Genomic DNA, 6,039 nt, shown 5'->3' with positions numbered 1-6,039 from the left:
CAGAAATTATTTCACTGTCTGCAGAAATTATTCACTGTCTGCATAAATTATTTCACTGTCTGCATAAATTATTCACTGTCTGCAGAAATTATTTCACTGTCTGCAAAAATTATTCACAGTCTGTAGAAATTATTTCACTGCAGAAATTATTCACTGTCCAGAAATTATTTCACTGTCTGCAGAAATTATTCACTGTGCAGAAATGATTCACTATCTGCATAAATTATTCACTGTCTGCAGAAATTATTTCACTGTCTGCAGAAATTATTCACTGTCTGCAGAAATTATTCACTGTCTGCAGAAATGATTTCACTGTCCGCAAAAAATGGTTCACTGTCTGCAGACTGCAGAAATTATTTCACTGTCTGCAGAAATTATTCACTGCCCAACCGCTTGCTGAGCCTGAAGTTTTCAATTAAAGAATGAAATTCTGTGCTGGCTGAAGCCTGCCCGCTGACTGCTGCAGCAGGACCAGTGCCAGTGGTGCTGGCTAGCTTGGCTGGCGGCTGCTAGTGCTACTGCTACCAGTGGCTGATCTGGCCGGGTGGCCCCATGGCCCTGGCCCCCCACTCTCTTCTTTCTAGCTAGCTGGCCAGTACAGACAGTTAGGCCCGCCTAGGCCTAGGCATTGTTGAAGGAAGGTGATAGCCTGCTAGGTGCACCGTGCAGGGCTGCAGCCTTAGTTAGCCAATCACTGCAGCTTAACTTAATCTTATAATGGCAACTTGGCAAGTCGCCCGCAACTAAAGAAGAGTGAGTCAAACTCAATTCACAACTTCGTTGTTGAAGAGAACAGAATAGTCGTGACACTGACACAGTACTACTACTCGGTCCTCTTGTCTTGCCAGACTGCGTGTGTGCCAGAGAGCGCCGATGTGCTCAACTATATTACGGCACGGGTCAGTGACGTCACAGTGTGCATGCGTCACTGGGTGCCGCGGGTGGCGCCAGCGCACCAGTTCCCCCCTTTATTGGGCCGTCACGTCAAAAAATTGGTTCATTAATGTGACTGACAGTATTGCTTCACAGATGGATATTTTATCTGTTTTTGTGAAACTGGGTTTTCATTGTGTGGAAAGAATGAATCCTGTCGTTTAACCCTTTGCCTGCCAAGCACGTACGCTGTACATTCTGGCAGGCAAGGGCTTTAACTGCCAAGAACGTTCTGGCAGAAATCAATGCTGATCTCTGCATCAGCGGCTTAAGCCGCCTCTGCAGAGACTTAGCAGTGCTGACAGCCCCCTGGGCAACAAGGCTGGGGGGCTGTCATGTTTGTCCTGCAACAGGATTGTCGCAGGACCGACCTAAAATCGCAGAAAGAAGCAACTTACCAGCTCCTCTGTCTTCCTTCTTCTCTCTGCTTCTCTGGCGACGCCCACGCACTTCCTGGCTGCAGTGACTCATCAGCATACACGCTGCTGAAACTTTCTAGAGCATCAGACAATCCCTCCTGCTCCAGCAACGGTAAGTTGCCTTTATTTTACAAATTACACACTACACAAACAATACATACACACTACACTACATTGTATAGATCTATACACAGTTACACAATCATTTTAGTAAAGATTGTCTGCAGAAATTATTCACTGTCTGTGGAAATTATTCACTGTCTGTAGAAATTATTTCACTGTCTGCAGAAATTATTCACTGTCTGCAGACTGCAGAAATTATTTCACTGTCTGCAGAAATTATTTCACTGTCTGCAGAAATTATTTCACTGTCTGCAGAAATTATTTCACTGTGCAGAAATTATTTCACTGTGCAGAAATTATTTCACTGTCTGTAGAAATGAATCACTATCTGCAGAAATTATTTCACTGTCTGCAGAAATTATTCACTGTCGTCAGAAATTATTTCACTGTCTGCAGAAATTATTTCACTGTCTGCAGAAATGATTCACTGTCTGCAGAAATTATTTCACCGTCTGTAGAAATTATTCACTGTCTGCAGAAATTATTTCACTGTCTGCAGAAATTATTCACTGTCTGCAGGCTGCAGAAATTATTTCACTGTCTGCAGAAATTATTCACTGTCTGCAGAAATTATTTCACTGTCTGCAGAAATTATGCACTGTGCAGAAATTATTTCACTGTCTGCAGAAATTATTTCACTGTCTGTAGAAATTATTTCACTGTCTGCAGAAATTATTTCACTGTCTGCAAAAATTATTTCACTGTCTGCAGAAATTATTTCACGGTCTGCAGAAATTATTCATTGTCTGCAGAAATTATTTCACTGTCTGCAGAAATTGTTCACTGTCTGCAGACTGCAGAAATTATTTCATTGGTTCATTAATGTGACTGACAGTATTGCTTCACAGATGGATATTTTATCTGTTTTGTGAAACTGGGTTTTCATTGTGTGGAAAGAATGAATCCTGTCGTTTAACCCTTTGCCTGCCAAGCACGTACGCTGTACATTCTGGCAGGCAAGGGCTTTAACTGCCAAGAACGTTCTGGCAGAAATCAATGCTGATCTCTGCATCAGCGGCTTAAGCCGCCTCTGCAGAGACTTAGCAGTGCTGACAGCCCCCTGGGCAACAAGGCTGGGGGCTGTCATGTCGGTCCTGCAACAGGATTGTCGCAGGACCGACCTAAAATCGCAGAAAGAAGCAACTTACCAGCTCCTCTGTCTTTCTTCTCTCTGCTTCTCTGGCGACGCCCACGCACTTCCTGGCTGCAGTGACTCATCAGCATACACGCTGCTGAAACTTTCTAGAGCATCAGACAATCCCTCCTGCTCCAGCAACGGTAAGTTGCCTTTATTTTACAAATTACACACTACACAAACAATACATACACACTACACTACATTGTATAGATCTATACACAGTTACACAATCATTTTAGTAAAGATTTTTTTTGTAAAGTTATGTACACTTATTTGCACTTATTTCACACTTATATACACACTGTCACACCACTTTTAGACGTGTATACACATGTATACACAAAAAACTCACAAAGAGGGATTTTTTTTACTTTTTCATTTTACTAATTTGTGTTTTTTTACCCCTAAAAACCATTTGTTTTGGCAGCATGACTATTGGGTAATCGATTTTGGCCACTAATTATGCTGTTGGATCAGTCATTTTGTCATTTCATTGATTTACACAATTTTTGTGGTTTTATTGCAATTTTATCCCTGCATTATTTGTCCTTATGTATCTTTAGTATAGTTTTGCTGTTTGGTGCTTTGGTATAGAAAGATATATTTTACTTTGTTTGATCCGTCATAATATGTACTTTCCAAAAATATATGCTGTTCAGGGGGCTTTTTACAGTTTTGGGGTCTTACAACACATAACGCAAAGTCGGGGTACTGTTTTCAGCAGCTTAGTTGGCTAATGTGAAAATTTATGTGCATGTTTTTCATTTGGGGTCCGTACACACCACATACTTTGGTAAATCTATGCATAATGGGCATCAAGCTATTCATTAGGCCTCTGACGTCCATATTTAGGGTGATTTTTCTTTGTACGTAAAACATTGTGTGCGAAAAATGCGGCAAACTGCAACATTTTTAGGCAATTTTCAGAAATGTTGTAAAAACCTCTAAGTTTAGAAAAGCTTTGCAGTTTGGTAGTTTGGTGTAGAAAGATGTCTTTATCTTTGTTGAATTCGTCAGAATGTGTACTTTCCAAAAACGTATGGTTTTGGGGGTCTTTGCTGTTAGGAGGGTCTTGAGGCACATAATATGAAGTCAATGGTCTATGTTCACAGAAGGCGAATCGGCAGCGGAGAAAACTCATATGCACTATTTTTATTTGGGGTCCGCACATGCCAGCTGCCTTGGTATATGTATGCATATTGGGCATCAAACTGTTCAGTAGTCCCTTGGCATCAATATTTATGTTATTTTACAACTGTATGCAAGAAATTGGGTGAGATAAATGTGGCCAATTGCAATATTTTTAGGCGATTTTCAAAAATGTAAAAACCGTTGCTTTTATCGCCAAATTTAGGAAAGACTTGTGACTTGGTACTTTGGAGTACAAGGACATGCATACCCAATTTGGGTTTTCGGGAATGTGTACTTTCCGAAAATATATGGTTTTCTGGGGTGAACTTACCCTTTTCTACTTTTGCCCCCCCCCAAAACGATGTAAATGTCTTGATTTTGCATCTGAAATGACAGACCATATGGGGGTCTTCCTTCTGGGGCCCCTATATGCCACGTGCTTGGGTACAACTATACATATTGGGCATCAAACTGTTCAGAGGACCCTAAGCTTTCATATTTGGGGTGATTTCTCTTGATACCTAAAAGTATGTGGGTAATACGATGCTGCAGGGTAGTAATTTTGAGGTGATTTTTGGAAATGTCACCGAAATCACCACATTTAGGAATGATTTGCGGCTTGGTACTTTGTAGTACAAAGACATGCATACCCAATTTAGATTTGTGGGAATGTGTACTTTCCGAAAATATATGGTTTTCTGGGGTGAACTTACCCTTTTCTACTTTTGCCCCCCCCCCAAATCTAGGTAAATGTCTTGATTTTGCAGTACCTGAAATGACAGACCATATGGGGGGGGTCTTAATTTTAGGGCCCCTATATGCCACATGCTTAGGTACACCTATACATATTGGGCATCAAACTGTTCAGAGGACCCTAGGCTTTCATATTTGGGGTGATTTCTCTTGATACCTAAAAGTATGTGGGTAATACGATGCTGCAGGGTAGAAATTTTGAGGTGATTCTTGGAAATGTCATCAAAATCACCAAATTTAGGAATGGTTTGCGGCTTGGTACTTTGGAGTACAAAGACATGCATACCCAATTTAGATTCGTGGGAATGTGTACTTTCCGAAAATATATGGTTTTCTGGGGTGAACTTACTTTTTTCTACTTTTGACCCCCCCCAAAATGATGTAAATGTGTTGATTTTGCAGTACCTGAAATGACAGACCATATGGGGGTCTTCCTTTTGGGGCCCCTATATGCCACATGCTTGGGTACACCTATACATATTGGGCATCAAACTGTTCAGAGGACCCTAGGCTTTCATATTTGGGGTGATTTCTCTCGATATCTAAATGTATGTGGGAAATACGATGCTGCAGGGTAGAAATTTTGAGGTGATTTTTGGAAATGTCGCCAAAATCACCAAATTTAGGAATGGTTTGCGGCTTTGTACTTTGGAGTACAAAGACATGCATACCCAATTTAGATTCGTGGGAATGTGTACTTTCCGAAAATATATGGTTTTCTGGGGTGAACTTACTTCAAAACTATGCAAATGTGTTGATTTTGCAGTATCTGGAATTACAGAACTGATAGCTCACATGAGGTGACTACATTTTAGGGCCCCTATATGCCACATGCTTGGGTACACCTATATACGTATATATATTGGGCATCAAACTGTTCAGTGGACCCCAGGCTTTCATATTTGGGGTGTTTTACATTGATACCTAATGATTTGTGGAGATATGATTCTGTAGATTGGAAGCTTTGAGGTCATTTTTCAAAAAATTCACCAATTTCTATAAAACATTCTAACTTTAGGAAACAATTGCAACTTGGTAGTTTGGCGTACAACGATATATTTACCCATTTTTGATTCACCAGAATCTGTTCTTTCTAATAATGGGTAGTTTTCTAGGTTAAACCTACTGTTAGTGGAATGTTTAGCCTTGAAATCAGTAGTATCCCGTTTGGGGAGCGGTGCTTTGGAAATTTGGTAGTGTACTGCTTGTAGATTTTGATCTATACAAGTGAGAAATCTCCATAAACTATATATATTTGGTATTGCCGCGTTCAGGAGACATAGACCTTTCCAAATCGGCTGTGTTCTCATACATAAAGTAAATGATGTTTCTGATATATGTGATTGTTCTTTGTGAAACATGATTTTTTTCATTTTATTGAACACTTGAGACTTGGAGTATCTAAAAACTGCTTGGCAGTAGATGTTCGCATCTAGGACAAAACGGCTGGCAGGGAAAGGGTTAAAATCTTGCTTTCTGTCAAAAATATCTATTTTGTCATTCAAATCTAGCTTGGCATGCACTAGTTAGACACTATTATAT

General features: G+C 40.3%; 1 long non-coding RNA gene across 1 annotated transcript in view; it reads left to right on the top strand.

Moving 5' to 3' along the window:
* The first annotated feature begins 1,200 nt into the window (after positions 1 to 1,200).
* Positions 1,201 to 6,039, top strand: part of LOC121400530 — a 14,216-nt gene continuing 9,377 nt past the window's right edge. The window contains exons 1-2 of the long non-coding RNA XR_005965792.1: positions 1,201 to 1,464; positions 2,686 to 2,753. This is a non-coding gene — a long non-coding RNA (uncharacterized LOC121400530). The remainder of the gene's footprint in view (positions 1,465 to 2,685; positions 2,754 to 6,039) is intronic.

The sequence above is a fragment of the Xenopus laevis genome, chromosome 2S (assembly GCF_017654675.1).
Source record: "Xenopus laevis strain J_2021 chromosome 2S, Xenopus_laevis_v10.1, whole genome shotgun sequence".
Classification (NCBI taxonomy): Eukaryota; Metazoa; Chordata; class Amphibia; order Anura; family Pipidae; genus Xenopus; species Xenopus laevis.
The sequence above is the reverse complement of the archived record's forward strand: the minus strand, read 5'-3'. Positions and strand labels throughout refer to the sequence as shown.